At 45.2% G+C, this 22,219-nt stretch overlaps 1 protein-coding gene and 1 long non-coding RNA gene across 6 annotated transcripts in view; both read left to right on the forward strand.

Annotated features, from left to right (window-relative positions):
• Nucleotides 1-22,219, forward strand: part of CHST11 (carbohydrate sulfotransferase 11) — a 340,772-nt gene that overhangs the window by 107,484 nt on the left and 211,069 nt on the right. Inside the window, exons 1-2 of one of the 5 annotated variants that reach the window (XM_081595643.1) lie at nucleotides 17,776-17,858; nucleotides 20,411-20,466. The exons of the other annotated variants lie outside the window; for them this stretch is intronic. The gene's annotated coding sequence lies outside the window, so the exon portion shown is untranslated. Of the gene's footprint in view, nucleotides 1-17,775; nucleotides 17,859-20,410; nucleotides 20,467-22,219 lie in introns of those variants that run through there. 5 annotated transcript variants of the gene reach the window in all.
• On the forward strand, nucleotides 20,431-22,131 carry LOC145547045 (uncharacterized). Its single transcript, XR_014083489.1, has 2 exons — nucleotides 20,431-20,621; nucleotides 21,018-22,131. It is a non-coding gene; the product is annotated as an uncharacterized LOC145547045 (long non-coding RNA).

A 22,219-nucleotide genomic window follows, 5' to 3' on the forward strand; every position in this document is an offset into this window, starting at 1 on the left:
GGCTACAGTCCCCGGGGTTGCAAAGAGTCAGACATGACTGAGCGACTGAGCACGCAATCCAAACTAACAGCAGCTGTTTACTGAGTGTTCACTAAATCTTCCAAATACCTTGTGTGACTTAATTCTCACTATGACTCTATGAGGAAGGTTCCAATTTTTACTCCATTTTACAGATGAAGAAATTGAGGTTCAGAGACTTTGAGTAACTTACCCAAGATCATACAACTAGTAAAAGCTTACGTCTGGATTTGAACCTGGCTGTCTGGCTTCCAGAGAATTCTCTGCCTCTTTCTTACTAACTAAGCTGTTTAAAATTCATATCCCGAGCTGACCTATATCACAGAAGGTTTATTGGACACTGAGATCCTTTCTCGAGAACAGACTTCCTTCGTGGGCTCAGGAGTGGAAGATTCCAGAATAAGGCCCATGCCACAGTTGTCATGGAAGCGTCCTATAGCACATGGACTCCACAAACAGTGACCAAGTCGCTTAAGCCCTTGGCTTGTAAAAGACTGTTTTTTTTGGCCTGAGTTCCCCTAAGTCTTGAGTAAATAATAGAAAAAAGTGAGGAAAGAGACAACATAATTTTGAGGGACTTCCCTTGCAGTTCAGTGGTTAAGGCTCTGGGCTTCCACTGTAGGGGGCCTGAGTTCAATCCCTTATCCAGGAACAAAGATCCCACATGCTGTGCAGTACGGCCAATAAATAAATAAATAAAATTAATTAAAAAAACAAACAAACATAATTTTGAATATTTTCTTCTTGGCACTACTCAGCTCCTGAATTTGGTTTGTATTCTATATGTGTATGTGTTGGGGGTGGGGGATGTTGCATTAATGAGTTATTATTGCATTAGAAGGTTTATTTCTTGGAGTCCTTGGATTTTCTAGAAAGTCATGGGAGCACTGAAATGCCTGCCAGTTTAAAAATAGCTGTCAAATACAGCTTTCCCTTGATATGCTCAGGGGCTTGGTTCTAGGATCTCCTGAAGACACCAGAATCCTTGGGTGCTCTAGTTCCTTATATAAAATAGTGTAGTCTTTGCATAAAATCTATGCCTATCCTCCTCTGCACTTTAAAATCACCTCTAGCTTACTTGCGATACCTAATACAATGTAGATCATGTGTAAATAGTAGATACAGTGTGCATGCTGTGCCCGCGCATGTTAAATTCAAGTTTTGGTTATGGAACTTTCTGGAAATTTTTTTTTAAGTGGAAGCAAGTTTATTCTAATAGAAAGAATGTTGTCCCTCTCAGAAGGTGAGAACCTAGAAAATTAAAAAAGTATATTTTTGTTCCTTGTTTGGTTGAATCCACGGATGTGGAACCTGCAGATACAGAGGGCTGACTATATTTGGTTTATTTTTTGTTAATCTTTATTTTATCTGATTGTGTTTTTTTTTTTTTTTAAATAACACTTTAAAAATATTTTGTGTGCTTCACACGTCATGTGCAATCTTAGCTCCCAGACCAGGGATTGAACCCACACATGCTACGGTGGAAGCAGGGAGTGTTAACCAGTGGACCACAGGGAAGCTTCCTAATTGTTTTTGATTAGGCCTAATATTAGTCAAGTTTCCTTTAGGATGTTACCAAAGTGACTGCTGGCCGCAGCAGTTCCCCGTATCACTTCTAAAGTTTGTGTTGGATTATTGTATTAACCTGGAGAAGGAAATGGCAACCCACTCCAGTATTCTTGCCTGGAGAATCCCAAGGACGGGGGAGCCTGGTGGGCTGCCGTCTGTGGGGTCGCACCGAGTCGGACACGACTGAAGCAGCAGCATTGTATTAACAGACTCTTCAAATTACGCTAGGAAAAATACATTGCATTATTTCAAGCCAGGGGAGCAATTCCACACTCACATCTGCTAATCCTATTAGTAAATAATGGCCCAGAGCCCATGAAATCCGCAGGCCCCCTCCTCACTCTTGGAGATGCCCTGTTTATAGTTGTCTTGTTTTGACACTGTAAAATCAAATCTCCATTAAGAACTCAACTCACAGACTAATCCCCTGAAACTGTTTTTTTTTAAACAAGATCAGAAAATCCCCATGATGTGTCATTTCCTGTCACAACATCCTGGACAGAGTTTGAAGGATGAGTTTTCTGTTGTTCTGAGGATCATTGAACTGGGGAGTCTGAAATAATTTGCCATCTAGAAACAGTCTTTCCACTGGAGCTGGGGAAAGGAGGCCTTGCTTTTCCGCATCCTGGGCTCAGACCTACCTCTATTCTTAAGCTTATGGGTTATTTAGCCACCTTCTAACTGTGTGACTTGTAAAGGAGAATATCTGCCTCATGGGAACTCTGCAGAGATTTAACAAACAGGTGCATCAAGCACCTGGCATAATCTGATTATCAGATGCCTTAAGTGCAGTGATTCCCAACCTTTTTGGTACCTGGAACTGGTTTTGCAGAAGACAATTTTTCCACAGACCAGGGAATGGTGGGGATGGTTTCAGGGTGATACAAGGACATTATATTTGTTGTGCCCTTTATTTCTATTATTATTACATCAGCTCCACCTCAGATCATCAGGCATTGGATCCCGGAGGTTGGAGAGCCCTGCTTTAAAGGACAGTTACTGTCATTGTCATTTGTTTTGGGCTGAATTGCTTCCCCTCCTACTTTCATACATCGAAGTCTTAACCTCTGTGACCTCAGAATGTGACTGGAGACAGGGTCATTAAAGACGTGACTGAGTTAAAATGAAGTCACACGGGTGGACCCTAATCCAGTCTGACTAGTGTCTTTGTAAGAGGAAATTTGGACATACAAAGGGTCGGCAGAGGTCCACGCTCACAGAGGAAAAACCGTGTGTGGACACGGGGAGAAGGTGGCCGTCTGCAAGCTGAAGAGAGAGCCCTCAGAAGAAATCAGCCCTTCCCTGCCTCCTTGATCTTGGACTTCTAGCCTCCAGAACAGTGAGACAGTAAATGACTATTTCTTCAGCCCCCCAGTCGGTGGTATTTTTTATGGCAGTCCTAGCAAACTCATACATGATTTCATTCCTCTGATGCTGTCACAACTTCTTGAGTACCTTGTGAATAAAAAAAAAAAATTTAATATTCTGTTTTCTCTAAAAATAGTTTCCTTGGAGTTTTCTTCTTTAGCTGTTTTCTGGGAGGGGCCGAAGTTTTTGGCCCCCCCCCGACCTCTCTCCTGTATGTTGATTTCTGTATGTCTTCTTTGTCCCATCCTTTCTGAGGTCCTGGGTCAGTGATGGGGGTGAGAGATTGGATGGAGAGGAGGAGGGCCATGTGACAGCAAGCCTGCTGAAGGCACCTATTCCTTGACAAGGCCACTCTGCCCTGCAAGAGCTGCTGGTGGGCATTTCCTAAGTATTTCTTTCTGCCCCCTACTTTGTTCCATCCTCTGGTTTCAGGGATGTTGGACATCACGTTTCACCTTAATAATGTCACCATCTTTGAGGGAGCTCTTCTCTCCCTCCTGGGCTGTGCATGGGTCAGATATAAGATGCTTCCCGAAGCAGATGAGTCCATTTTATTTCAAAGGCTTTACTGCCAGCCATTACTGGGAGTTGGGCAGATAGAATAAGGAGTGACTAGATTTTAGAGGAATCTTCAGCTGCCAGGATGAGCTTCACTTCAACCCACTAAAAAGCCAGAACAAAGGGATGTGCACACGAAGAATAGGGATAGTGTTAATGTCTCGTGACCGCAGTAATCCACCGTGCAGTTCACAGGAGGGTCAGGCCTTCAAAGATGCTTTTGTTGGAAACTGCCCTTAGAGATTCTTTTCATTGAAGATTTTAGCAAGTTTCACTTCTGGGTTATCTGACTTGTCGGGAAGGGGTCTTGGTTATTTGTGCAGCTCTTAATGATTTCCGAGAGCCCATTCAAGTGGAAGTGGGGAGGATTCAGTTCAAAGAGCTGGGATGCTTGAGTTAGCTATTGATTTCAATAGTCTTTTGCAGCTGATAACATTGTGCATGCAAGGTTTCTTTGAGAAAACTTCTTTTTTTTTTTTTTTGTTAGTTTTTAGATAGCCGGAGGAAGGAATTATTTCTGTTAATGTTCTTTTCCAGCAGTAAGAAGGGAGAAAGAAGTGATTTGGTTGTGAGTTTCTTCTCATTGTGTCTTTGTCTTTTTAACTCTTTTTCAGCAGGGCCACCACCCTATTGCTCCACAGCCTTCAATGACTCATTATGGCCAGTCCTCATCCTCTTTTTCTCCTCAGGATTAGTTTCATTTAGGTCTCTCTGTCTGGTCCATGGTTCTTGTTTTTCAATTCACATGGATTCCGAAAAATAGAGCAGTCACTTAGCAAATATTTATTGGTGAATCTTTTTTAGGGGGAAGGAAGTGTTTGGTTTTTCATCCTTTTCTTAAAGCCTGTTAGAGAAGCAAGTTTTTTCCTCATGCTTTTTTTTTTAAATTAAAGTGCAGTTGATTTACTATATTGTGTTAGTTTCAGATGTACAGCGAAGTGGTTTTGTTATATATATTTTTTCAGATTATTTTTCATTATGAGTTATTGCAGGATGTTTAATATAATTCCCTGTGCTACAGTAAGTCCTTCTTGCTTATCTATTTTTTGTATGTGGATGAAACCATGAAGTCTTTGCTTATCTATTCCATGTACAGTAGTCTTTACTAATTTTTCCCAAACTCTTAATTTATCCTTCCCCACTTCTTTCCTCTTTTGGTAACCATAAGTTTGTTTCCTATGGAGAAGTAGACAGTTTTGATTTATTTCTCTGTACCTGGGCTTTCTGTAGAGGCCATTAGGGGTGGGAATGAGGGTGATGGGTAGGGCGGGTATCTTTGAGCCTGGATTGAAATTGGGGTGAGGTCTGTAACCAGCAGTTGAGGTAGAAATACCTGTAGCCTCCTTCTGGTTTTTCACCTGGATGTGAGGGGAAGGAAGGACTTGGGGGACCCCCATGTCCAAGTGGCTAGACTGCCCTTTGACCTTCCCACCCAAGCCTGGAACAGCAGTTGGTTACTGGGTCATTAATTTTATGCTGTTCTGGGGCCAGACTCTGCATTCTTTAGCCTTGGCCTCAGCGAGAAAACATCAAGAGCGAAGACTTGGAGAAAATGTGCCCTGAGCCATGCTAGTGGGTCATGAGAGCTTTGTGAGTATAAAGTAGTCATTATTATATAAATCAAAAGACACTTAAGTCTGGACAGCAAGTAGCTCAAGACTGAACAGTTCAGGAACCTCCCCCCGCCCCCAAAAACAGGAGGCCTCAGACTGCCTCCTGCCATGGTCTAGTTCCTCAGGGGCCCCCTCCTATTCTGACTCACCTTTCTCTTGTTGTCCTCCTCTAGGCATCCCAGCTGGCCACGAGACTGCCACAGTAGAGTCTAGGGCATTCTCTGAGCCCCACGTGTCTGGTACAGGCAGCCCGTGCTCCATGAACATTTTTTGGAACTTTTTTTTTTTAGTTTTTTTTTTTTTTTTGATGTGGACCATTTTAAAGTCTCTATTGGATATTTTTATGTTTTGGTGTTTTGGCTGCAAGGCATGTGGGAGCTTAGCTCCCTGATCAGGGATTGAACCTGTATCCCTGTGTTGGAAGGTGAAGTTTTTTTTTTAATGTAATTTTATTTATTTGTATTTGGGATCTTTCTCAGACCAGGGATCGAACCCATGTCTCCTGCATTGGCAGGAAGATTGTTTACCACTGAGCCACCAGGGAAGCCCTGGAAAGTGAAGTCTTAACCACTGGACCGCTAGGGAAGCCTCACCATTAGTATCTTTCAGTAGAACTAAATAAGATTCATATGGCATTGCAGGATTTGATTGTGGATTTTTAATCCAGCACCCCTGGTAACCCTTATGCTCTGTCTGTTTTTCCCAGGAGCTGTCTTCTGAGATACACTTGCCAGGCCTTGTTAATAGTTCTTTTTTTTTTGCTTTGATTTATTAGATTAGAAGCTCTGTCCTTGGCCTCCCCTGCCCTTGGGAGAAGTTCTTGCTTTGTCTCCATAAAACGTTGCTATTGGGCCTTTCCCTGTTTATTACTTTGCATTAATACCTGGCAGTTTATATTTCAGCTCTCCTCTTATTTCCTTCTCATATAACATTGCCTCTCTTTCAGAGGGCCTGGTGCTTGCTAAGAGTTTGTCGGCCTCTCATTTTTTATGTTGGTAGGTAAGGATTTGCCTTGATCAGTCCCAGCTTAGTGATAAGCAGCACAGAGAATTTGAAATGTTGGTTTTAAGCCACATGGTTAGCAGGGGCAAAATGAAACGAGGGTCCAGAAATGGAAGAAAAAGGGAGAAGGCGAATGACCTTGTGGTGTCTTCGGCCCTTTGGTGTCTTACAGATATAAAACTGATTTGTGTTTGACTCGGTGTTTCTCTGTGAAGCAGTAGAAAGGATTATGTGAGCTGAGAGAGGAACATTCAACAGGAAAGGGGTAGAGGAATAAAATGCCATGGTGATTATGGTGCTGGATCTATTGAAGTTAGAGATACACTTTCCCCCACAAAACCTATTTTGGTAGAAGAATTATAGATCCTTTGCATTGCCAGGTTTCGGTTGGGTGACAAAGCTGAATAGTCATTTTTTTTGTGCTGGGTTGGTGGGGGACTCATTCATCTAAAGGGTTTTAGCTTTCAGTGCATCTGATTCCCTGTGGTAAGGAAGGAGAGGAACTGCACTGTTGCAGCAGGCTGGCCAGTCAGCCTAGGATGTTAGGGAATGAAATTGGGGGGAGAGTGAATTCCCTGGTGGTTCAGTGGCTAAGACTCCGAGCTCCCAATTCAGGGAGCCTGGATTTGATCCCTGGTCAGGGAACTAGATCCTGTATGCTGCAACTGAGTGTCTGCATGCTGCAACTAAAGATTCTGCATGCTGCAACCTGGCACAGCCAAATAAGTAAATCTAAAAATTAAAAAATGTGGGGAGGCTCCTCAGGTTCTGATCTCTGGAGGGTCCCAGGTGAGAAGGTAGGTTTGATTGAGGGGTTGAATAGAGTCCTTTGAGTCTATCCCTAGCACAGGGCTGACATTCAGTGTAAACAGGGCCTGTTGATTAGGATGCTTCATTCCTCTCTGAGGCCTTGAGGATCAGAAAGGCTCTGAGCTTCTCAGCCTTAGGGAGAGAGGGGCAGAAAAGTGGAGCAGCTTTTCAGAGCACTCTGGAAGAACAGATGAGACTATGGTCTGGAAATGGAGTAGAAAGATGCTCGAGATAGTACCCTCCCTTCTTGCCTTCATAGCTGGACCGTGAGTCCATCTGTCTTCTGCAGGTTTCCTGCCCTTGATTGTAAAGCCAGCACCTAGGAGTTACCAGGGAAGGACAGGTGTTAGTGTGCACCTTGGGTGGATACATAGTGGGGCCTGGGATCTAGGAAGTAGCAGGAGGGCACTTCCAAGTCCCTGGAGGCAATAACTCTGCTGGGTGGTCTTGTGGAGGCACCGAGCGGAAGGTACTGGACTCAAGTGCTTTTCTCCTTCTTGGGGAATGTGGTTGAGTGTTGGATGGTCACATCCTCAGTTCCAGTCTTCGCCTGACCACAACTAGATTCTTGACACTGAGTGAGTCACTTAAGTGTGCAGATACTCAGCTGACCTGTAAAATGGGCTCAGATTGGGATAGGAAGTGCCCTCTTGGGTATTTGTGAGAATTAAAATCCTCTCAGACAGGAAAAGTGCTCAGTCCTAGGACTGGCCGGTCACGCTGACCTGGAGGGAGTGCGCTTGTATTTATAGTCTGCACTTGTTGAGCTCCTTCAGCTGCCCCCAGATGCGGGAGGAAGGAGCCAGCCTCCCCCTCAGAACACAGGCCGAGTCTTAAGTGCCTTCTACCAAACCCTGGATTGGGAAGATCCCCTGGAGAAGAAAATGGCAATCCAGTCCAGTTTTCTTGCCTGGGAAACCCCATGGACAGAGGAACCTGGTGGGCTACAGTCCATGGAGTCACAGAGAGTCAGACACGACTTAGAGACTGAGCAACAACAACAAACCAAACTTTGGTGGCAGTCACTGGGGAAAAGTTAATCAGACCCTCTACTCCTGCCAAACACCTGACCTTCCCCTCTTCCCCTGATGACACTTCTAGGACCTTAGCTTCTCTTTCCTCTTCCAAGTGCATAGTTTTTACAATACACTGGAATGACCAGATGACTCAATTGATGGAGAAACACTTGTCGGAGTACCTGTCAGTTGCTATGGGGCAAAAATACCCCCCAAAAAGAACTCATGTCTTCTCCCCAGATTGCTGTCATTCAGTTGGATGGAGATCATTTGATTAGTGAGTGATAATTTCCATCTGCCCTGCAATCAGTCTTTGAACTTTTGAGCCCCACCCTCTGCATGTGTGAGACAGTGAACATGGGAGTTCCCTGGGAGGCAGCCTGGTGCTAAATCAGGCAGCTGACAGACTGTGCAGTTCAGACTTTCATGTACCTGTGAGATGAAATGGAGAAAGGAGAGACCAAGGTTGCTCATCAGGAAAGAGTTCATGAAGGGAGTACAACACTGGAAATAGAAAAATCTTGTGTTAGACTCCCCAACCTCCTGAAGACCAGACCCCAGGAGGGGGGAGCTGGCAGGCAGCTCCTTATATTGAATCAGGAAAGTAAGGATCTTATCAGCGCTTCTTAAACTGGATGCAAGAGGTTGGGGCAGGACCGAGGATTCTGTATTTCTGACAAGCTCCCTGGTGATGCTCCTGGTCCGAGGACCACGCTTGGTGTAGTCAGGTCTTAGATCAGCCTCCAGGATCTGATGCCTGATGCCTGATGATCTGAGGTGGAGCTAATGTAATAATAATAGAAATAGAGTGCACAGTAAAGGTAATGTGCTCGAATCATCCTGAAACGATCCCCCCCAATCCTGGCCCGTGGAAAAATTGTCTTCCACAGCCAGTCCCTCGTGCCAAAAAGGTTGGGGACCACTGTCTTAGATGGTAGATTAGGCATTACCTACAGGTCTGTATCATGTGATTAGAGGTATTAGGTACATAAGGGAGAAGGAACCATTGGCACATGAGACTAATACAAATGTTTGCCAAACACACCCCGCGGTGGTGAGAAGCATTGCACAGGCTCTGTTCAGACTCCACCTCTGTCACTTCCTAGGTGTGGAACTTTGGTGTCTTAGTCTGTTCCTGCTGCTCTCACAAAACACCGCAAACTGGGTAGCTTATACACAACCAATGGATCTCTCCCAGTTCTGGAGTCTGGAAGTCTGAGATCAGGGTATCAGCATGGTCAGGTGAGGGCCGTCTCCTTGGTTCATAGCTGGTGCCTCCTAGCTGTGTCCTCCTCTGGCAGAAGGGACTGGGGATCTTTCTGGAGCCTCCTTTATGAGGACACTAATCTTATTCCTAAGAATTCCACCATTATGATCAAAGCATCTCTTCAAGGCCCTGCCTCCTAATACCATTATCTGTAGGAGTTACAATTTAAACCTGTGAATTTTGGAGGGACACAGACCTTCAGACCGTACAGCTTGGACAAGTCTTTAACCCTCTCAGAACCTCATTGTTGTTGTTGTTCAGTCACTAAGTCGTGTCAGACTCTCTTGCAACCCCACAGACTGTAGCCCGCCAGGCTCCTCTGTCCATGGGATTCTTCAGGTAAGAATACTGAAATAGGTTGTCATTTCCTTTTCCAGGGGATCTTCTCAACCCAGGGATCGAACCTGTGTCTCCTGCATTGGCAGGCAGATTCTTTACAGCTAAGCCACCAGGAAAGCCTTCAGAGTCTCATTCATTGCCCACCTGCAAATTGGGGGTATTAATTAATACCCACCCTTAGAAGTGTGCATGGGTTTAGGAGTAAAAAGACAAATCTGTGTAAATGCTTACAACAGCTCCTGGCCCACATGAAGCAGCCAACTAGGTTCTTCCCATCGTCTCATCTGGGAGCGCCTCTACTTAATCACACTTGACCAGGGAGACTCTTCCTGTGGCCCTCTGTCCCCAGCATGAACTCCAGGACTTCGAAGCTGGTCTCCTCTCACCTGGTTCATGGCAGGGCTGCCTTGATCCTCCCCTGGAACTCTGGCACCTGGGACCCACTTAGACCTCTAACTCCTTTCTCTGTTTCAGGAACTCGTAGGAAAAGTCAAAAAGAAGGGCAGTGACTGAATGGATGAGGAGTTATGGGAAGAAAAAGAAAATCTTTGTAAAGAAAGAAAACACAGTTGGGTGGATTCATGAATTAAAAATGGTAAAACACTTTTGGGCTCAACCTACTGTTTTTGAGCTCAGAAAGCCCACGAGTTGCTTTTCTGTAGGACAGAGTCTGCATCCACTAACTTGGTGTTTAACTCTAGGAAACTGCAGGTCTGTTTCTGGGACCAGGTGGCATGGTGATCCTGGCTTCTGCTTACACCCTTGGGGGTGTTGGCTGAATATTAAAGTTGGTTCATGAAGGTTCCCTTCAGATGGCTGTTGTTATTTAGTTGCTAAGTCGTGTCCAACTCTTTCCACCCCATGGACTATAGCCTGCCAGACTCCTCTGTCCATGGGATTTTCCAAGTAAAAATACTGGAGTGGGTTGACATTTCCTTCTCCAGGTGATCTTCCCGACCCAGGGATTGAAGCCAAGTCTCCTTCATTGGCAGGTGGATTCTTTACTGCCGAGACACCTGGGAAGGCCTCCCTTCAGATCCAGGAAATAAAAAAGTAACAAGATGGGGCCTCTAGGCTTTTTAGAAATGAACCCAGTGCCCTTTTCTCCATAAGTGCTGAGTGTCCAGGGCTCTGAACCCCAGTTCCCTACCTGTAAGATAGAGGTGCTCAGGCTGCCTTGGAGCCTGGCTGAGCTGGGGTGAAGGAGACGGTGCACGTGTGTTGGATGCCCTCCGTAAACATCAGCTGTGTCTTTTTGACTCTGCCGAGAATCTTTGACTGGGCCTGCTCTTGTTTAGGATGTGTTTCTGGCTCTCTGGCATCTTCCCTGGGCTGCCCCATATACCCAGGGGCAGCATCGCCTGCAATCAGCATCTCCCTGCCTGGATAATCTTTCCTGTCCTGTGCAGTGTAAGATGTCAGCACCTAGGAAGAGTTAGTGGAGAGAAGTTACTAGGGAGAGTCAGTAACTAGGAAGGACCCACTCCTGCGGGCCTGTGTTAGCACCGAGTGCAGCGCTGGGAAATAGTCTCACATGTGTGTCTGCTTTCCCAAGATTGCCCCGCCTCACCTGACTCCCTCTGACTGTGTTAATAGAATTAGCCGCAGGTTCCACCACGCTCAAGATAGTCCAGCCCCGCAGGCTGTCTTCAGTCCTGCCAAGCGCCCTGCAGGAGGTGGGAGGCTGCCGAGGTGCGCCCACAGCGCCTGCTGGGGCCCGGAACGTGGTTCCTGCTGGTCGGATCTCAGGTGGGGCAACCTGAGGATTCCTGGACTCCAGGTAGGTAACATGGGTGGGTGGGGAGGAGGCCTGAGTCATTGACCATGAAGGTAAAATCTTAGAATTCAGGGCCTCTTGAAATGTTCTGATCTAGTGCTTCCTAACGGAGAAGGCAATGGCACCCCACTCCAGTACTCTTGCCTGGAGAATCCCAGGGACGGCGGAGCCTGGTGGGCTGCCGTCTATGGGGTCGCACAGAGTCGGACACGACTGAAGCGACTTAGCAGCAGCAGCAGCAGTGCTTCCTAAAACCCAGTTCAGGGATGGGGTGCCTTTGAGCATCTTGAGGAACTTGTTAGAGAAGCAAACCCCATGGGGTGGGGTGGGGAGGGCATCCCTTAATCTGCATTTTAAAAAATATTTATTTGGCTCTGCCAGGTGTTAGTTGTGGCATGTTGGATTTTTAATTATGGCATGTGAGATCCAGTTCCCTGACTAGGGATTGAACCCAGGCCCCCTACATTGGAAGCTCGAGGTCTTAGCCACTGGACCACTAGGGAAGTCCTGTAATCTGTATTTTTAAAAAACAACTCCTGGGTGATTCTGGTATGCAGTGAGGTTTGGAGGAACTCTGCCCTAGGAACCCTGCTTTATTGGTGGTGAGGCTGGATTCAGGGGCACAGACCTGATTCTGTCACTCCCAGCTCCACCAGCCAGGCAGTGACAGACCTGGAACCCAGTCCCCAAAACTCAGAAGTTCTTTTTTGGCTAACACATCCCCGGGACACAGGCCTCCACTTTGTGCACACAAACCTCTGCTCCGTGCCAGAAATTCAGCCCAGCAGAAAAGCACTCTTATCTAGCCAGTGGATCTCAGCTGGGGGCTATTTTACTCTGGGAGGGAACATTGGATACAGCCGTAGATCTTTTCAGTCATCATGACTTGGGGTGGGGAAAGGGGAGTTACTACTGGCATCTAGTAGGTATACTGGGGTGGGAGGTGCTGCTAAACACCTTACACTGCACAGGACTGCAAAGAATTATCCAGCCTCAAACGTCGGTAGTGCTTGGGCTGAGAAACCTTGGTTTAGACGAATGCTTCTCAGACTTAACTGTGCACTTGGTCCTGATTTCATAGATCTTGGGTGAGAGTAAGAGTACTGGAATGGGGTGCCATTGCCTTCTCAGAAGCCTTCCTTAGATAGTCTAATTCATTAGGGCCAGGCTCAGGAACCTGCATGGCAAAGCAGCAGCCCAGGGGATTCTGTACTGTGTGCCACTTTGAGAAACGCAGTCCTAGTGCAGAAGTTAGTGGTCACATTGAGTACCATGGTGTCCAGTAGAGATGGAAAACACACAGGAAACCTGGCCAGGCAGAGGGGTAAGAGGACACGGTAACTCCCGAGAGCTGTTCTGACAGACCTTTTGTTTTGGCAGAGGCTTCCGCTTTCTTTGCCAAGCCATCATTCATTACTTGAAAAGAGGAGGGAGAATGGGGAGGGGAGAGGGGACAAACACAGCTGGCTGTCAGAACAGTTGACCTCCAAATGGGATAACCTTGAAGTCAGGCTCGAGCAATCTGGAAGCAAGAAGTGGAGGTGAGGGAGGTGAGAGCAGAGACGTGCTGGAGGCATTTCTGCATTTCTGCAGATTGCCCGGTAAATGTGGGTAGATGACGGAAAGCTTGGCAGTGGGTGAGCCTGGGTGGAGGGTGGGTGGACAGGAAGCCCCTCTTGGCTCCAGGTGCAGCTGTTACCAACCCAAACTCTAGTCTCCTTGCCTGACACACAGCAAAGCCAATCTACTGATGCCTGTGGTGGTGAAGGAGTACACCGTGTGTATGGCAGGGCTGGTGCCAAGCAAGGAGGACGGGCAGCTCGTGCTCTGAAGACTCGAATTCTCCAATGGCTTTCAGAGAAGGGTTTTTCAAGGCAACATTTAAGCTGAGGACTGTGGCTCCTGGATTTTCTTTTGACTGATTGGTGGTGTGGTAACAGGATGGTGTTTTTTTGGAATCTCCATCATCAACCTTCTGGTTCCAGCCTATTTGGGATCTCGTGCTTGTGGTCAGCATGTAGTCATCATCTTCCACTGGGTTGTGGGGGAGGTCTTAGTTTCTGCAGAACTCAAAGATATGCATCAGTTATTATCTGTAGCCCTTCAGGTGAAACTAGGAGTCCCGGGACTCTGATAACTGCTTGTCTGCTTTTTGGAACTCAGGCCAGAACAAAGAGGAGGGGACATGGAGGGACTTTTGTACCCAGGAAGGCGAAGGCCCAGCAGGGTCTTGCTTGGTTTCATCTCCACCTTTTCTTTAATCCTCCTTAATCCAGCAGGTAACAGGGATGGAAAGGAAAGGGAATAAAGTTTTGGATAGAGGGGTTAATCATAAACTCAGCAGGGGAACTCGGTTTTAGGGGGACTTGGTTTCACTGGCTCCGAGGAGGCTTCTTTGGAGGACCAGGATGTGAGCTGTGACAGGGCAGTGCAGGGAGAGGCAGGGAGAGCTCAGGTGGAGAGCAGGTAGTCCCCATCACTGCCAGCACTAAATCAATGACTAGAGGAAGGTGAATGGCGCCAGTTAGCAGGATACCCAGGATCCCTTCTCCCAGCCTGGAGGCCCCACCTGGAGCCCAGGCAGAACACTGCCTCTTTAGATAGAGAGTCAACTCTTATGCTTTATAGCAAGAAGTTACGATGAACGGAATGGATAGTAGCAGAGACTATAGTCACTGCCTGCTTTCAAATTCCAGCTTTGCCACGTATAAGCTGTGAAATCTTTTTTTTTTTTTAGTTTATTTTTGGCTGCACTGGGTCTTTGTTGCTGTGCATGGGTTTTTAGTTTTGGGCTTCAGTGGTTGTGGCACATACTAAGAGTAGCATTCACAGCTGACACAGGACAATGGGTTCCAGGGATAGGCACATTTGAGGAAGCCCCACAAACAGTAGGGGCTCTTAGAGGTTTATAAATGAATTCTTCATGACTTACTGTATTACATAAGGTAACCCTAGCTTCTGTAACAGAAATCTCCATATAACAGTAAATGAATGCAAGAAAATCTTCTTACTTATGCACCAGTTTGGAAGAGGAGTTCCTTCTGGGGCAGCTCTCTTCTATTTGGTGTTTCAGAGACCCAGGCTCCTTTCATCTTGTTGACTGGCCATTTTTCAACACAAGGCACCCAAGGTCACTCTGAAGGTCATCTCCTTTTTTTTGAAGACAGCCAGCCTGAGAATAAGAACATTGAGTTGACTGAACCGGGCCTGGAATTGGCTCCCATCACTTCTTCTCCCATTCTGCCGGCCAGAGCTTAGTCTCCATGGGGGCAGAGAAATGTAGTTAGCTCTATGTTCATCGTCTATTTAGCAAAACCTCCCATGATAGTGTTTATGCAGCATCTTTTTTTTTGTTTGTTTTTTAATACCTCTATCTGATTTTCTGCTGTGAAGCCAATCTTAACCAAATCCTACTTCCATTTCATGCAACACTGGGTCTTGATCTGCAAGCTCTGTGACAAAATGAGCATCATGGACCAGGAAGGACGGGTTGGAGAATGTGAGCTGCTGTTTATGATTTTTGCTTTTCACTCTACTCTTTCCTGGAACACAGTGAATTTTTAGGGTACATGTTTGCATTTGTGGTGTTGCTGGCTGGCAGCTACAGGGACCCAGTGCTCATTTTGCTTGGTTTAAAGCCTTTGAGATCAAGGATGGTGAAGTGTGCTTTTGGGAGCAGATTTTAACCTGCAGGGAGCTGGTGACTACTGGATTTAGTGACTGCAGCAAAACTTTGTTTCTTTCTCCTCATCGTGGAAACATTGTACAGCGTGTCTTCCGCAATCAATACAAGTGAGGCATTAATGAAGAGACTCTTGTTCCGCAAACAAAACTTTCTCTCTGTTGGGATTGAGACGCTCAGCTTATTTCCTGGGAGTGTTTATGAGAAGGCAGTTTGTGATTCCTGCAAGTGTATATGTAAGGTTCCTGAATTTTTTTTTTTTTTTAATGGAGAAGTCAACAACCCATTGAGTTCGTGGGAAGTATTTTGGAAGCTTGTCATTTGAGAAATGTGCCCACGAGAGTCCCTAGTTTTATGGTTTTGGGAAATTTGTACATTAAAATAGGTGGGGTGGAGGCTGGACATTAAACCCAAGCATCTCACTTTAAAGAAAACCTTTTCTGTTAGATGTGCTGCTGCCATCAATCAAAGCATTATGGGATATGGATTTTCCAGGCTTTATGTATGGAATTTCATGGCCAAGAAATGGGACAGGAACTTCCCTGGTGGTCCAGTGGTTAAGAAACCTGCCTGCAATGCAGGGGATGTGGGTTCAATCCTTGGTCAGAGAGCTAAGTTCCTACATGTCACGGAAGAGTTAAACCTAGGTGCTGCAACTGCTGAGTCCTGGCGCTCTTGAGCATGTGTGCCACAACTAGAGTCTGTGCACTGCAAGGAAAGATCCTGCGTGCTTCAACTAAGAACTAAGACCGGATGCAGCCAAATAAATACATGAATAAATATTAAAAAATTAAAAAAAAAAAGTTGGACCAAGTGCCAGAGAACCCTTGAATCAGTCATTCTCTACTCTCATGGAGTTTGCAGCTTAAATTCCCTTCTCTCCAAAAAACCAATTTTCGCTGGTTCTGTTTAGGAATAGAATCTCTTTCCCCTTCTCCCACTGTTTGCCTCACTTCCCTTCTAAAAAGCAGGTGCTCACTTCTTTTCATCGATTAAGAAATTCTGTTTGTGAGTTCCATCTGGTCAGGAAAGCTTATTTGGTACTTAGACATCAAGATGCCAGTTTCTGCTTCAGGCTTGCTTTTCTGCCAGTTTTTGCTTTTTCTCAAAGAAGGGGCTGTGCTGTATGTTATCATAGGGTTTTGCCAGTGTTCTTCCAGGTCTCCTCTTTTTCAGTTAGTCTGAATCCACATCATGTTAGAATTAGTATCAATACAGTAGACAGTCAGTGGTATAGTTGGACCATGCATTGTCAATTTCATGACTTTGTATAGATCGTGGAATGTATGCTACCTTGTCTCAATGGTAACGTGGTTTTGAAAAATAACACCGTGGAACCGAGATATTAAGGTTGGTAAGTTTCCTAGTCAATGGAAGGGAATGAACTTGGCCAGAGTCTGTGATCTCATGGGGATTATTTATCCTTGCTGAGCTTCTGTTTCTTCACTTGGAGACTTAAGTCTACACATACATTCCTTGTCGGGGTTGTTGGGAGAATGTATCTAAGGTTCCTCAACTGTGATTAATATTCACAGGATTCAGTAAGTGATAACTATTTATTATGATTAATACAAAATCACAATCAGTGAGAGATTAAAAAGTAGCCATGGTGGAAATAAAATGAAATAGAATATCAGAAGCAGGGATTTTTCTGGTATGATTATATTTGATAATGATCTACAGCATCCTTTATGGAGACAAATCTGTAGTAACTGGTACTTGTGGTACCATTTTAAAGTGCCTATTGTTTCAATTCCACAAATGTTTACTTGAGCACCTATGGTGTTTCAATGCTCTGTGGAAGCTGTTTGGTTGAAAAGGTGGGACGGAGTTAACAAGGTAAGACAAGTGCTCTCCCTCTAAGACCTTATTGGAGTGACCTGTGCCCCAGTTTGGGATAGTCCTAGTTTATTGTGGTTGTTCAGGCATAACGTTTTATAGTGCCCCTTTCATTTGAAAAGTGTCCTGTTTGGGGAAACCAATTATATGGTCACTAATGACAAACCTAGACAGCATATTAAAAAGCAGATACATTACTTTGAAAGAGGAGAATGAAAAAGTTGGTTTAAAACTCAACATTCAGAAAACTAAGATCATGGCATACAGACCTATCACTTCATGGCAAATAGATAGGGAAACAATGGAAACAGTGACAGACTTTATTGTGGGGGGCTCCAAAATCACTGCAAATGGTGACTACAGCCATGAAATTAAAAGACGCTTGCTCCTTGGAAGTAAAGTTATGACCAACCTAGACAGCATATTAAAAAGCAGAGGCATTACTTTGCCAACAAAGGTCGTCTAGTCAGGGCTATGGTTTTTCCAGTGGTCATGTATGAATGTGAGAGTTGGACCATAAAGAAAGCTGAGCACCGAAGAATTGATGCTTTTGAACTGTGGTGTTGGAGAAGACTCTTGAGAGTCCCTTGGACTGCAAGGAGATCCAACCAGTCCATCCTAAAGGAAATCAGTCCTGAATATTCACTGGAAGGACTGATGCTGAAACTCCAATACTTTGGCCACCTGATGCGAAGAGCTGACTCATTTGAAAAGACCCTGATGCTGGGAAAGATTGAGGGCAGGAAGAGAAGGGGATGACAGAAGATGAGATGGTAGGATGGCATTACTGACTCGATGGACATGAGTTCTAGCAAGCCCCATGGTTGGTGATGGACAGGGAGACCTGGTGTGCTGCAGTCCATGAGGTCACAAGGAGTTGGACATGACTGAGCAACTGAACTAACTAATAATCTGTTGTTGAGACAGAGGGAGTTCATAGAGAGGAGGACTGTTGAAGCAATGACTGAACAGGAAGGAGCAAGATGAAAGCTATTCTTTAGTGAGTTGAGTCCAGGCTAGAGTTAGGACCACAGGGAGGAGGTAGAGGGGAAGACATTTTGGAGCCAGAATAAGTGCTTCCATGGGATTGATAGAAACCCAATCTGAAATGCCATGTTGAATTCCAGATTGTGAAGAACCAGACTCAGGTGCCCAGGCTTTTTTTGTTTAGGTTTCATCCATCAGTTGGTCCCCACGTTTTTGTGGAGGCCCTAACCATTAGGCTTTAGCTTTTGCCTAAAGAATTCCCTAGCAAAATGAGGGAAGCACGCCTACTGCCTGCATGCTGAGTTATTGCCCTGGTTTTTATGGCCATTTCCCTTTTCCTTCCTTTTTCCTTTTTCCTTTTTAACTCGGGGTGCTCAGGTCCTCAGGGGTGAAGCTCAGGGTTACTTTTGCATTTCCACCAGGGGTTCAAAATGACCTGATTCCTGAGTGGAGGTGGAGCAGGGTAGTTAATTCTTCCTTGACAGAGTGTTTGAAATTGGAGGGCTTTTTTTTGTGTGTGTGTGTGCCATGTCTCACATACATCGAGAGAACATTGGTTGCAGTAGATTTGAGAAGTATTATAAAATGATATGTCCAGGTGTCCAGAGGTAATAACCTTAGAAATAATGCAGAATGCAGTTCAGACTTTTTAGATGTGAATTTTTTTTCCCCCCGAGTGTTTGCCTTTGGTTTGAGTGTCTTAATTACCATTCAGGGAACCTTTTTAAGGTGGAAAAAGTCACGCCTGGCTTAGGTATTAAAATATAATACTAAGTGTTTATTGTGGAGGCTTCACTTTTAGAATTCCTATTTGCAGTCCTGGGCAGGACAACCAATTTTCTGTGTCGTTAACTTTTTCCTGTAACACCAAAGGGCAGGCAGGAGGCTGCTGGTATCCACATTTTCTTTCTCCGAGGCAAGTTAAACAACCATCTGTGTTGTGAAATGGATGATGTAGAGTTGCCCTCTTGATTTGGCATTTGTGTGGGTTTTTTTTTTTTTTTTGGCTGCACTACAGGGCATGTGGGATCTTAGTTTCCCAATCAGGGATTGAACCTGTGCCCACTGCAGTGGAATCGCAGAGTCTTAACTACTGGACAGCCAGGGAAGTCCCTGGTATGTGTTTTAATATGCAAATCTTTGCTGATGCTCACTTCACCAGAATGTTCCTTGCTAATTCTCTGAAACCAAAAATGGCAGCCACTATGGAAAACAGTATGGAGATTCCTTAAAAACTAAAAATAGGGTGACCATGTGAGCCAGCAATCCCATTACTAGGTATATACCTGGAAAAGATGAAAACTATAATTCAAAAAGATATACGCACACCAATGTTCATAGCAATACAACTTACAATAGTCAAAACATGGAAGCAACGTAAATGTCCATTGACAGATGAATGGACAAAGATGTGGTATATATACATACTTTGGAATAGTACTCAGGCATAAAGGAGAATGAAATAATGCCAGAAACAGACTTACAGACATAGAACAAACTTATGGTTACCAAAGGGGAAAGGGAGGGGAGGGAAGGATAAATTAGGAGTTTGAAATTAACAGATACTATATGTAAAATAAATAAACATCAAGGACCTACTGTATAGCACAGGGAACTATATTCAATATCTTTAATAACCTGTAATGGAAAAGGATCTGAAAAAGAATATCTCTTATAGTGTATAACAGAATCACTTTGCTGTGCACCTGAAACTAACACAACATTGTAAATCAACCTATATGTCAGTTTTTAAAAATGAAAACCAATAATTGATTAATCGAGGTCTTTGTATCCATACTGGCAAAGATTTGTGACAGTCTGTTAAGTGCAGAAAGAATTCTGGCAGTGGAGTGGTAAGGGCAAGCTCAGTGACTTCAGATACATCATGCCAGGCCTCAGTGTGCTCAGAGGTAACCTGAGATAGAGAAAGAGTGAAGAACCCCCTTCCAGCGTTGTCCCGAGGATGAATGAGATGACGATTGTGAAGGGACTCTGGGCCACCCCCAGGGTGTGGTTTTTTTTTTTTTTTTAAAATAAATCACCCAAATTCACAAAAATCTAGAACAAGGAAGAGCAAACAATGGCCCATGTGCCACATCTAGCCCATCTCCTCTTTTCTCTTGGCCTCTTGAGCCAAGAATCATTTCACATTTTAAAAAATAGTTGGGGGAAAAATCATAGAAGAATAATATTTCCTGACGCATAAAAATTCCATGCAATTCAAATTACCAATGTTCTTAAAGTATCGTTGGAACCTAGCCCTGCGCGTTCATGTATGGATCTTCTATGGCTGGTTTTGTGTGACTGTGGCCGAGTCGAATCGTTGATCCAGAGACAGCAGGGCTGAAAATGTTACCCTGGCCCTTTACAGGAAGAGGTGCGACAGCCCCAGTCTAGAGCAGTGATTGTTGCAGCAAGATGAAGCAGGTTCTGCACAGAGGGGACTGTGCAGGTTCTGCACATTTGTCCTAATGCGGCTACATTTTAGGGAAAGCTGAAACCCTCAGCTTCCTCAGGAAGAACCCTAAGCTAGTTTAATTGTTCGTTTGTTCATTCTTTCACCAGATATCTTGAGTTCCGGCCATGTACCAGACACACCCATGGGTGGTGCGGAGAAAACAGTTAAGTGACACAGAAAAAAGATCCTTGCCCTCAGGGAGCTTCCAATCTGATGGGAGAAATTAGTTAAATACTACACAGGTCAAGGCACTTGTCATGTCAGGGCGTGAGCAACGCTCTGAGGAGAGGGTGGGGGTGGTTAGGAAATGTGGAGGAGGTGATCTGTGAGCCCTGAGCACACACAATGGGTTGGAGGCAATGAGGGAGTACTGCCCAGCAGAGAGAAAAGCAAGTTGCAAAACCTTGGGGGGAAAGCATTGGAGAAAGTGAAACTAAGCAAGGTGTGCACAGTGGGGGTTATTTATTTTCAGCACTGGTCACAGAGCTTGGTCATCTGATTTACGGTTATGTTCAAATAGTATCTATTGTCCTCTTCGGGTACATTAGAAAACAAGAAGGGGGCTGATATAGTGCAGTGGATAAAAGAAGAAGTTCCAGAGTGGGACTTTTCAACGTCTGTGCTATTGACATTGAGGTCTGCACAATTCTTTGCTGTCCTGTGCAGTGTGGGATGGTTGGGTGGTATTCCAGACCTCTCCCCACCGGATCCCAGTAGTAATGCCCCAGTTGTGGCAACCAAAAGTGTCTCACAACAGTGTTACACATCCACTGGGGGCAAAATCACCCCCGCTGAGAACCACTGTTTTGGGGTTAGGTTGCTTGCTGGCTGTGTGACTTTCAACAAGTTACTTACCCTCTCTGGGCCTCCGTTGTATTATCTGTAGAGTGACAGCATTACCTCCACCTGCCATCCCAGGGCTGTTGAGAAGTTTAAAGGGAGAGTGCACCCAGTGGAGCTGGTGCTTGGTGTGGCCCAGGCCCTTGCCAGGCATTATCTGGGGGAGCAGAGACCTCGGCTCTCATTTTCCTCTCATTTACCTTATTCTGCAACTGAGAGCACAGAGTCTGTTCTTGTCTTGATGAGGGAACTGTGTTTATGTGATTGGCTCAGATCCTTTTGTTAAAGTACAAGCCACCAAAATGTCATTTTTTGGTTTTATTTTCCCATTTGATGGTCACCATCCTTCATGTGTGGCTGCTGTTTGACAGCTTCCAAATTGACCTGCGATGTGCAGAGGTGGACATCATTTCTTCCACTTTCAGGGGTGGTGGGAAATGCAGGGCCTCTGAGCTAGGGAACATGCCTGAGGTCTCCCTGAGTTGAAGGGTGGAGGTTCTAGCTCCTGGTGGTTGGCTCTGGGCAGCCTGGCTGATGGGGTGTGAAAGGGGAGGAGGGCTGTACTGTTAGGAAGAGGCAGAAGTCTTTGTACGTTTCCTCTGTGGCTCTGCTGGTAACACATTTGTTTAAAACCGACTTTAGTGATACAAGTGAACTTATTTACAAAGCAAAAATGGACTCATTGACTTAGACAATGAACTTGTGGTTGGGTTGGGGGAAGAATGAGGCAAGGGATAGTTAGGGAGTTTGGGATGGACATGTACGCACTGCTGTATTTAAAATGGGTAACCAGCAAGGTACTTCTGTGTAGCACATGCCGCTCTGCTCAATACTATGGGGCAGCTCAAATGGGAGAGGAGTTTGGGGGAGAATGGATACAGGTATATGTATGGCTGAGTCTCTCTGCTGTCCACCTGAAACTGTCACTACATTGTTAATCAGCTGTACTCCGATATAAAATAAAAGGTTTAAAAAAATAAAAATAAAAGCACTTCTTTGCCCCAGGGAGCCCCCAGGACACCCTGGCTGACTAATGTCACCCCTGGCCCTGTAGAATGAAAGGGACGCCTGCTGTA

This window comes from Giraffa tippelskirchi, chromosome 4 (genome assembly GCF_054371585.1).
Source record: "Giraffa tippelskirchi isolate mGirTip1 chromosome 4, T2T-mGirTip1v1.2.pri, whole genome shotgun sequence".
NCBI lineage: Eukaryota > Metazoa > Chordata > Mammalia > Artiodactyla > Giraffidae > Giraffa > Giraffa tippelskirchi.